The sequence below is a fragment of the Felis catus genome, chromosome F2 (genome assembly GCF_018350175.1).
Source record: "Felis catus isolate Fca126 chromosome F2, F.catus_Fca126_mat1.0, whole genome shotgun sequence".
Classification (NCBI taxonomy): Eukaryota; Metazoa; Chordata; class Mammalia; order Carnivora; family Felidae; genus Felis; species Felis catus.
This window is the reverse complement of record NC_058385.1, coordinates 75,137,398-75,148,639: the sequence shown is the minus strand read 5'-3', so window position 1 is coordinate 75,148,639 and position 11,242 is coordinate 75,137,398.

Sequence of the window (11,242 nt, the reverse complement as noted above, 5' to 3'; positions counted from 1 at the left end):
TGGGCTTCTACAAAAATGGCTTCAAGACCTCGACAGAGACTCGAAATTCTGGGTTGTCAGATCACCAGATCAGCTGGGATGGTTCAGGGATCCGGGATCCCAGGTGTGTTAACTGGACCCGATGTCACCTCCGCAGCGTTTAGATCCAAGAACGAAGGCTCCCTCCATCAGGCTAACCACATCTCAGGACAGCTCTTTCTCCTCGAGGGCAGAACAGAGCATCATGTTTTGTTCCTAAGTGTGGTTCTCTCTCCAGACCAGCAAGACTGCCAGCTTTTGGTGCACTTCCTTTTCCTGGTGCAAATGGTCTAAGATCCTGAAGAATAACATGAATGATGCCTTTGGTGGCTTGGGCTCTCCTGCTGTGTCTCTCACACTTAAAAGTGGTGTGGCTGGCCCAAACTTCGTCCCTCCATCTCATGATAAAACAACAACACCCCAAATGATCTAATTTAAAAATGGGCAAAAAGCTTGAGTAAGTGTATTGGATAAGTCTCCAAAGAAGATACCGAGTATCCAATAAGTGCATGAAAAGATGCTCATCATCACTAATCTTTAGGAAAATGCAAATCAAAACCACAGTGAGATACCACTTAGAGTGCCTTTGTCAAAAAATCAGAAAATAACCAGCGTTGGTGAGAATGTAGAGAAATTGAAAGCCTTGGGCACTGCTGATGGGAATGTAAATTGGTACAGCTACGACGGAAAACAGCGTAGGGGTCTTTCAAAAAATAAAAATAAGGACACCCAGGTGGCTCAGTTGGTTAAGCATCTGACTGGTGGTTTTGACTCAGATCATGGTCTCACAGTTCGGAGGTTTGAGCCCTGTGTAGGTCTCTGTGCTGATGGTGTGGAACCCATTTGGGATTCTCTCTCTCTCTCCCCCCCCCCCCCCCCCCGACTCTCACTCTGCCCCTCCCCTCCCTCTCAAAATAAATAAATAAACTAAAAAAAATAAAGTAAATAAAACATGCCTCTTCTTACAAAGTTGCCACAATGACCCCTTTCTCTTGCAGAAAAAGAAACCATTGTTTCCTATCTTAACATGGTGATTGCGAAGATTTTCAGACAACCCGTTGATTTTCACAGCTTGAACGAGCGAAGATTCGCAAAAACAGTTTTATCACCCTTGCCCATTGCTTGAGACAGCGTCTCCCTTGATGGTCCTTTAAATATGCATTAATGTAATAACATGAGGCATTACTCCGTCCCATAGTCTCACTGCCGGATTGGCGTGTGAAGGCGACGTAGAGTATAAGCAAACCTGCCCAGATTCCCGCAGCTGCCTGGGGCCTGGGTCGATTGCAGGCTTTGGGACGGTGGTCCTCGGTGCCACGAGGTGAGGGGGTGGCGGGAGCACAGCGAACATGAGCTCGCCTTGAATCTGTGACTCTGGATGCTTTTCATCGTGCTTAACGGTCCCTGGCCCCTGCCCGCATCAATCCAGGCGTATTCCCCCACACAGAAGAGGGCCCGCCTCCACATTACGGGAGTTAATATGGTGATGACAGCCGCTGCCCTGGCCTGGAGAGGTCCCCCTCCTGCTGGCACCCCACCTCTGCCGTGGCGCTTCCGGCCAAACAGGTGAGCGGGCCTGACAGCCGGCTGGCTGGGGCCAGGACAGGGCCGAGTGGCCCGAGTGGAGGTGAGTTGCCTGGTTGTGTGGTGGACGACCAGGCAGAGACTTTGGAAGCCTGGGCACGAGCCACCTCTCCTTCTGAGAACTGAGGCCCTTCACTGAATTGCTTTGCATTTTGGCCTTCTCTTCTGTAAAATGGGGGGCAAGACTTGCCCGGCAAGTCCGTTTTCTTCTGACTCACTGTAGGTGTCTTCCCTGAATCTCATCTCTACTATTCAAGAGGATGCTCCCAGTAAAGTAATTTGATTCTTGCCCTGGCACTTTTGTAGGAGCTGCTCCGAATGCCTGCGATGTCCTCCCCCTGCTTTGCCAACTACTGCTAGTCTTCCAGTATGCCACCCACATGTCATTCGTTGCTTCTTTTCGGAAGGTCACTGCCCCTCTTCCTCCTCTAGAGACACACGGTGCTGAATACCTTCCCCTCCTGGGCACCCCTTCCGCATCCTGGTCGTATTTCTATTGTCAGTCTTCCCTGATTGAATTGTCACGGGCCATGTCTCTGACTCCTCTGCCAAGCATGGCTCTGTCTCAAGAGTCCACGATTCTTTTTTTGTAGAAGTCTTGCTAGTAAAGAATTTTCAGTTTTGAGGACCATGCAGTTTCTGCCGTAGCTGTTTGATTGTGCTGCTGTACCGAAAACACAGCCACAGGCAATAGGCAAACAAAGGAGTGTGGCTGTGTCTCCAGTCGACTTTATGTACAAAACAGGCAGGAGGCCAGAGTTGGTCCACGGGCCAGAGCGCTCGACTCCTGCTGTATCCCACACATGTAGCACAGAGCTTGGCAAAGCAAACACTGGGGGAGAGACGTGTTTGTTCCAAATTCTGGGCTCAACCCTGGCCCTGTAACGTCTTCTTCCATCCATATGTTCTGCTCCTGTGTCTGGTGGTTCACGGGATGCAAATAGAAGCCAAGGAGGCCCACTGCATGTGACTTTTGCTCCGGAAGCTATATATTGTTTTTTTTTGGGTGGTTTTTGTTCTTGTTTTGTTTTGCTTTGCTTGAGCCCAATCAGAAGGACAGGTGATAGCATACAAAGGGTGCTGTTCATGGCGTCAGCAGACCTGGGCACTTGCTGTGTAATCCTTGGCTGGCCATGTCACGTCACCCTTGATGACACGAGACTTAGTGTCTTCATCTACAAGATAGGCTATGTGCAGGGGCGCCTGGGTGGCTCAGTCGGTTGAGCGTCTGACTTCAGCTCAGGTCACGATCTCGTGGTCCGCGAGTTTGAGCCCCGCGTCGGGCTCTGGGCTGATGGCTCAGAGCCTGGAGCCTGCTTCCGATTCTGTGTCTCCCTCTCTCTCTGACCCTCCCCCGTTCATGCTGTGTCTCTCTCTGTCTCAAAAATAAATAAACGTTAAAAAAAAAAAAAAGATAGGCTATATGCCTATGTGGGAGGACGATAGTGAAGATCACAGTGATAGCCCACATTCTATCGCTTGGTAAGCTCGCTTGCTAGTCAAGTGCTGGCTGACTAGAAAAATATCATCCTTATGATGCAACTAAGACCCTAGCCTTCTTAGGCCTGCAGGGGAGACATGCGTTCATTCATTCGTTCATCCACTCATTTCATTACCAAGTCAGGATTGGAAAATTATCAAATAAGGAAGGAAACTATTCCTTTGGGCCAGTACAGACTCAAAGAACATTCCAAGAACATCCTGATCTTCTTTATCATCTCGCTCTATTTTTATATGTCCTGGTGATTTGGCCATTGGGTAGGGGTCTAGAGTGAGAGCCACCAAAGCGCTTGCCTGACCTCAGCCGGCGAGGGAGTCATGCGTCGTCTGCGGAGCCCCATTTGGAGAATGGGCTGGGGTGACAGAGATTGTTTCTGTTCCACCAAAGTCTCTTCTCCTCTTCTTCCCCAGTCACAGCCACACCACGTGTCCTTCGCAAGGAGACTGAGTAGATACGGCTAGGAGACTGAGTCACAGCCAGGGAAATGTCAGCAGAGGGACAATGCTTGTCTTCTCGGACTGGCCCTCAGGAGAAACAAAGCGAACAACAAAGAAAAACACCCACTAGGTACACCTGTTGCTTTCCTACCGCCTCGTGGGCTGGGAGGGTATTGATGAGGGAAACCCTGGATACCACATGGGAATGACTGCAGCTGGGATCCCTTCACGATGTGGCAGAGCAGAGCTGCCCCTGACTTGAACCCCCGCCCCGGACACTTAACTGAGCATAGCGTCAGCTTCTGGTACTGCGCTGTTGTGTTTTCAGCTACTGAGTTTTAAAGCCTGTTTGTGACAGCATTTTCTTACCCCAAATGAGACAGGTGTATCTACCTTCTTTCCCCCATTCCATCACGCCTTCTTGTCTTTCTGTCTTCCTACCTTGCTTTTCTTTCTCCAAGTGCATAAACCCATAATCCTTGAGGTGGGACGTGCTTCAGATCGAAAACTTTTCAAATTTTACAAAACTAACGTAGCGCCCAAGGGCTTATCCCTTGTGAGGCCTGAAGCTTATGCAATCTGGGGCACTTCTTCAAGTAAAAAATTACCAGGTTTTGAATACAATATCAGGTACAAGAGCCCTGATGTCTAAGCCTCTTTAGGCTGAGTGGCTGAACCCACTATTCAAATTTATTTATCCATCTGCATAAAAACATATGAAAATTCTACATGGGATCGATGAAGATCATAGATGGTCCCCCAGTAACTCAGGTCAAGTTTTTCCTCTAAATTAGTTAAGGTCAGCTTTGTTCTCACTGTCAAATGAATTTTTTAAAATACAGCTTTCAGACCTTTTTGGATTTCGGAATGGTGGATAGGGGATCTGCATCACAAATGGCCAGTCCTGATTAGGTACCGTGAGGGTAAGAGGGTACCACACGTACAACAACCCTTTCCTTCAGGGAGTGTACCATCTCATAAGGACATGGAGCATGAGGTATCATAGCTACAGTGTGATTACTTCCATGAGAGTAGCTCACATGAAATGAGAGACTTACGCTACCCAAAAGGACTTTCTGTGGGTGAGTGTTAAGTCCACAGAGAGCCAGGGGTCCTGGAGAGTCCCTACGCCCAATCACTACGATGCGCCCTGATGCTCACCAGGAGGATATGGCAGGTGTGGGCGTCCCAGACAGTGAGTCAGTCGGAAGCAAACTGACTCAAAGAAGCAGGCAGACCTGAGCCCAAATGCTGATTCTTCCCTTATTTATTGTGATATTGGGTAAGTTGCTAACCCTTTGGGCTCATCAACTATAATTAACGAGACCCAAGAATAGTTGTGTCATTGGCTGCCATTTGTTGCCACGCTGCGAGCATTGTGATTGGTGCTTGAGATGAATGATCTAATTACTGCCCCCAAACCCTGCAAGATAGATGTATTATCATTTTCAGACAAACAAATCAAAGATCAGAGAGCTTTAGAAACTCATCTAAGGTCCAGGTCTCTTTGATCCCAAAGCCCAAACAGGGAACTACTGTTCCTCTGTCTCTTCCAAGGATATAAAAATGATTCAGAAATTTGTGAACATAAAATGGTGCCGAATTCTTGTCCTCGGTCTGGTTTGTCCAAACTTCTGAATTCTCTCCCTTTGAATCTGAATTTGACCCAGACACTTGATACCTTTCCCGGGCCTCCCAGTCTGAGCTTTTCCTTCCCAAGAGGACATGATCCTAGATTTAAAGGCAGAGTTCGTAAAAAGAGACAATATAGAGGACGCCTGGATGGTGACTAGGTTTGTGGCCTTAAAAAATACCTTAAATTCTTTCGAAATTTTAATTCAGTAATTTTGTAAAACATCAGGCTTCCCTTGAGAAATTGAAATGACAATCCTAAGCTTGCATTTTTCCGTGACAAAAAGTGGCAGCCCCCCCCCCAAATCTTAAGCGGGTCCCCTTTTTATAGCACCCTGTACTTTTCTTTATAGTCCTTAACAAAGTTCACAGCTCTGCCTTTATCTCTATAAATATATAATATATATAAACTACTTGCTCTCCTGACTAGAGAGTAAGAGCCATGTCTGATTTGCTTACACTGTGTTCTCGGTGACTAATGAACAAATGGACCGAATGCGCAGTGAAAAAAATACCTGTGAAAGAAATATACATTTCTGAATTAATGAGGACAATGACAGGAAGGTAGTGTGTTCACATGTCCATTTCAAACCCTATTACCGTGATAATTTAATAATCCATGCCGTTCAATACGAAGGAGGCTTTTGGTCTTTTTGAAGAGTCGATCCATAATGGCCCCATACACTTGCCATTTAGGTTCAAATGTTGGAAATACAATGGCTTCATAGTGATGTCTTTCTGCTACTTAATGGCCCCTAAACATTAAAGAGATGGTAATTGGCAGGGTCTGTGGGGCTATTGTTTTTTTAACTTATGGTGGCTTTATGCTTCTAGCCCATATAATAATCAAGGATTTATAGGCAATAAAACAGATCCCTAACCATAAGAATCGTCATGAACTGCATGTGGGAAAACAATCACCAATTTATGTTGCCTGATGAGACAGTGATTGGCCATAATCATACCTTGATTTCATACAGTGACTTTCTTCAGAGGATCATAAGGTCCCTGAGCATGTGGTTTATGAATCATGATCCATATAGACAGGGAAGGTCTATTGTCACCAAACCTTCCATAGAGCACTTTGCATATTAATCCCCTACTAATTTGGACTGTTGTTATTTGAGCAGACCCATTAATCTAACCAACTGAGCAACTACCAAGAGTCCAGCCCTATGCACATGGCTAATCTCCCCAGTGTAGTGAGAGGACCTGTACAGCTGACTCAACTCACGTATTTTACAGTAAGTATTTCCAGATCCTCCCAAGTAGCATAGCCTTTCCCTGGTCGTCCTCCCCGCTGCTCTTAGCACTTGGCCTGTTCTTGCCTCAAACACAGTTGGCCTCAGGTGGGAGTCAGGCAGCACAGGTATAGCAACAAGGCACAGGTTTTGGGACAGATGGACAAGGTACACCCCTGCACCCACCTCTACTAGCTGTGAGTTACGCACACCAGTTTTCTCATCTTTAAAATCAGAAATAACACTACTGGCTTTGCGCCGTTGGGAAGAGTATTTGGGATATTGTACGTAAAACACTCAAATATACAGATGGTATTAAATAAATATGAAACTCCTCTACCAGAGTGCAGGAAATGTGTTGTGCTCTTTCCTCTATTACTCTTGGCAGAGCTCCTGCTAAATTGAAGATGATCGTAAAAGACTTATTAAAGGAAGGAAGGGAGGAAAATTCAAAACCATTAAATGATGTAAATCATTTCGTAATAACAAGAATAGAACAAGTAGGGATTCAGAATTCTCCAAAATAAATTCAAGGAAAAATAAGTTTAAGCACATGAATGGATATTTGTTTATTTATTTTATTTTATTTTATTTTATTTTATTTTATTTTTTTTATTAAAATTTTTTTAATGTTTATTTTTGAGAGAGAGAGAGAGAGAGAGAGAGAGAGAGAGAGAGCATGAACAGGGGAGGGGCAGAGAGAAAGGGAGACACAGAATCTGAAGCAGGCTCCAGGCTCTGAGCTGGATGAGGGGCTCAAACTCACCAACTGCAAGATCATGACCTGACCTGAAGTCAGACGCTTAACTGACTAAGTCACCCAGACGCCCCTATTTTATTTTATTTTATTTTATTTTATTTTATTTTATTTTATTTTATTAATTTAATTTTATTTTATTTTATTATTTTATTTTATTTTACTTTAATTCCATTCCATGCACTACTGGGTATTTACCCAAAGAAAACACTAATTCAAAGGGATATATATATATATACGCTCCTGTGTTTATAACAGCATTATTTACAATAGCCAAATTATGGAAGCAGCCCATTGACGAATGATGGATGGATAAAGAAGATATGGTATACACTATATATATATATATATATATATATATATATATATATACACACACACACACACACACACACATACATACACACACACACTATACACACACACACACACACACACAGAGGAATATTATTCAGCCATGAATGGGTATTTCTTGACAAAAAGATTCTGTGGTCAACATAACCTCCGTTGGCATGCTTCATTTGGAGGGTTTAATATGAGGCCTTTCCAAGAAAAATCTATTTTATTATATAATTAAGTGTTTCAACTCCATTTCTTCTCTCATGAAAAGGTCCTTAATTTTCTCCTCTCCTACCTCATGACAAATCCAAGTCCCAGAGGTTCACTTGGTCCCCACAGTCAATTTTAGTTGCAAATGGCCATGTAGGGTAGAAACTGCAAGATTTCCATCCATTGGATTTCACTCCATGGAAGATTCACTCCATGCTATGCTGCACTAAAGTCAGTGTCATGCTGCTGAAAAGCAGATGTTCTCATGTCTCCAGAGGACACCCTTGACCTGCACTCAATGATCTAAGCACGTCACCACCCCGGTCCTACAATAATTTACACCAGAAGTGTGAGGAACGGGGACAAGGTCTTGCCTCACTGTCCACCTAGTCGTGGTCATTCCACACACACACACACAGATGTGGACTCCGTATTGTTCAGTGTCCCAGTGGGAAGTCACACCCAAGGGATTTAACTGAAGAAACTTAAAGGGACAATTTCACCACAGGAGTGGCTGAGTAAAAACAGAATTGGTACCTTTCTGAAGCTATGATTTGAATAGCATCTTTTAAAGCTCCAACTACACCATGATGAAATGTGTTTCAGTAAACACTTTGACGCACCTGGTCTTCACCTTTCTCCGCCAGACTTGCCAATGGGCGCCCTTATTGGCTTTTCTTTCCATAGTGGAGCCCACAGGATCATGTTTAATATTATGCTAACAACAAGCCTAACCTGGCTCAGAGAACACCCTTCTGGCCTGCAACTACAGCCTTCAGGTACTGCCTCAGTCAAGGGAAAAGGTAGAGGGAGGGTCAACGCTGCATTGAAGAATCTGCGTGAGAGACACAGCTGGTAAGGACTGGGCTATTTCAAGGCATGAAGATGAACAGTAGAAATGCACTTATGGGTAAGTGCACCAGATGCACTAGTTGGAGTCTACTGTCCACATGTTTGAAGCCTTCTTTCAAACACACATCTTCCAGTTTTCATTTACATCTTCAGAAATTCATTTGTTATTCCCAGCTGGACCTGTGGCCAGGGCTCCAGAATGATAGTGGTAATCACTGGGATTTTAGGAAAGTGAGGACAAGAGAGTCCCTCCAATATAATTTCCATTCTTTTGGACGTAGTTTGCTATCATTCAAACCTGTCAGGTCACACACGGATTGTGTGGGATTATCAGAAGTCTAATGGGATTATCAGAAGTCTAGACTGGCCAAATACACAGAACTCCATCCTGAATCATATTCTGGCTGTTTCAGGGTGCGGGTTTTAGATAGAAGCTCAGAAATAAACATGAAGGCTTTCACAAAGATATTTATCAACATCATGCAGTGACTGGTTCTAAATTTTACAAATATTTTAATGAGAAGTGAAAAATGGAAGTCAATTTCCAGGTGGTTTTGTTTTCTCATGTGTAAAATGGATAATTAGAATAGTGCTTTCTTCACTGGAGGGTTTTAAAGCTAAAGGTGGATTAATACCTCATTCATTTGTTGAATGAGGCAGGGAATAGATAGAGGATAGATAGTAGATAGATAGATAGATAGATAGATAGATAGATAGTAGATAGATAGAGTTAATGGGCAAGTAGGTAATAAATCAATATTGATACATTGATAGAGACTGATAGATACTCAGTGATGGTGAATGTTCAAGCCCTAAGCTCAGTGATCATTATTCTTGTATTCTTAAATACATTTGTATTGAGTATATGGATGATGAGAGCAAAGCTCCGTATTGTTTTTTAACATTCAGTCCTTAACTCCACACATCCTTATTCAATATGTCTTTAAAAATTAAAAAAAAAAACAGAATCTATTCTAACTAAAACTATTGTAATATAACTTCTAAGTTTTATTTCCAAAAGATATATTTCCACTGATAAATTCCACTGGCAAATTATGAAGCAATTACCTACAGCATTTACAGGGACAAGTACCTTCTGTCTGCCACCGAGCGTACAAACTTGCATAGGGCAGACCCACACACATGAGTAAGGGGTCCAGAGGGGACATCTAGAGGCACAGCTCTCCAACTTGGAAGAAAGAGGGTCTGTGGGAAGTGGGTGGGGGGGGGGGTGTATGCGAGGACTGTTTCATGAACAAATTGATCTGTACAATTAGAGATTGCCTCTTATTAAACCTCTCAATCTTGGTCATTTATGAACACAACCTGGTTTAGATGAATCTACTCAATTTCCAATAGCAATTTCATTAATAATGATGATGACTGCTAGCACTTAACTATGTACAAGAAACTATCTAAGTGATTTGTGTGTATTAATTCATTTAATCTCAACAGTCCTTTAAGTTAGGTACTGTTAGCACCCCCTTTTCACTGATGAGCCAAATGACACAGAAAGGTTGAGGAACCCCATGACATCTCATACCTAATATGTGGCAGAGCTGGGGCATGAACCTCATAGTCTGAACCCAAAACATAAGCTCTTGGCCACTACAGAACACTTTTGTTTATTTTCTTAGTAAATGGATGCTGAGAACGGAAAAAGATCAATAGTGCCAGAGCCAGGGCTGGGAAGTGTCTTTTAATATAATTCGTACAAATCTACTCAAGGCTTCCTTTAGGCTAGCAATGGGTGAGGGACTTAGATGTACAATGGAGACCAAGACAAATAAGGTCCCATCTTAGTCCCAGCAGAGATAAATTGAGTGGAGCATGAATGAATGAGCTGGTGGCAGTAAGAAAGTGGGGAGGCTGTGCGTCTGGTGTGCAAGAAGCCAGGGCAGACTTGAGGCCCAGGGTGTGAGCAGCAGGATCGAGTTAGCCGGAGGGGGGCGGGCGGGATTGGTGGTGCTGGAGCCTTGGCACATAAGGTCACGCTGCATTGTGAACAAAATGTAACACTTCTCATTGTGGCCTCCAGAGTTGGGAACCGTCTGGCCCCATCTACCTCTGGGATCTCATCTGGCACATTCTCCTGTCTTCTCTCTGGTCCAGCCCGGCTGCCTGTTTTCACAGTTTCTTGAACTGGCCAAGATCTCTCCTGACTGCTGTCTCTGTCACATTTGCTCTTCTTTCTGCCTAAAATGTGCTTCTGTGCCTTTCCAAAGGTGCCTGGTTTCCTCCTTTGGGGCTTGTTTCCATGTCATCTCCTCAGGGAAGCTTTATAAATGACCTTCCACATAGTTTCCTCCAATGACCTCAGTTCGTGATTGTCATGGGTTGAATTGTGTCCCTCTCGCCCCAAGTATATCGGTGGAAGTCTTAACCTCGAGGACTTCACAGCGTGATCTCATTTGGAGATAGAAGCCATTAGGGTGGACCCTAATTCAATATGACTGGTGTCCTTATAAGACGGGGAGATTTAGACGGAGACACAGTTGCAGGGAGAAAGCCATGTGAGGATGAAGGCAGAGATTGGGGAGACGCTTCTACAAGCGAAGGAACACGACAGATTGTCAGCCAAGCACCAGAAGCCAAGAGAGGGGCATGGGAACAAGCCCTGTGGACATCTCGATCTCAGACTTGCAGGTTCCAGAAGTGTGAGATAATCAAA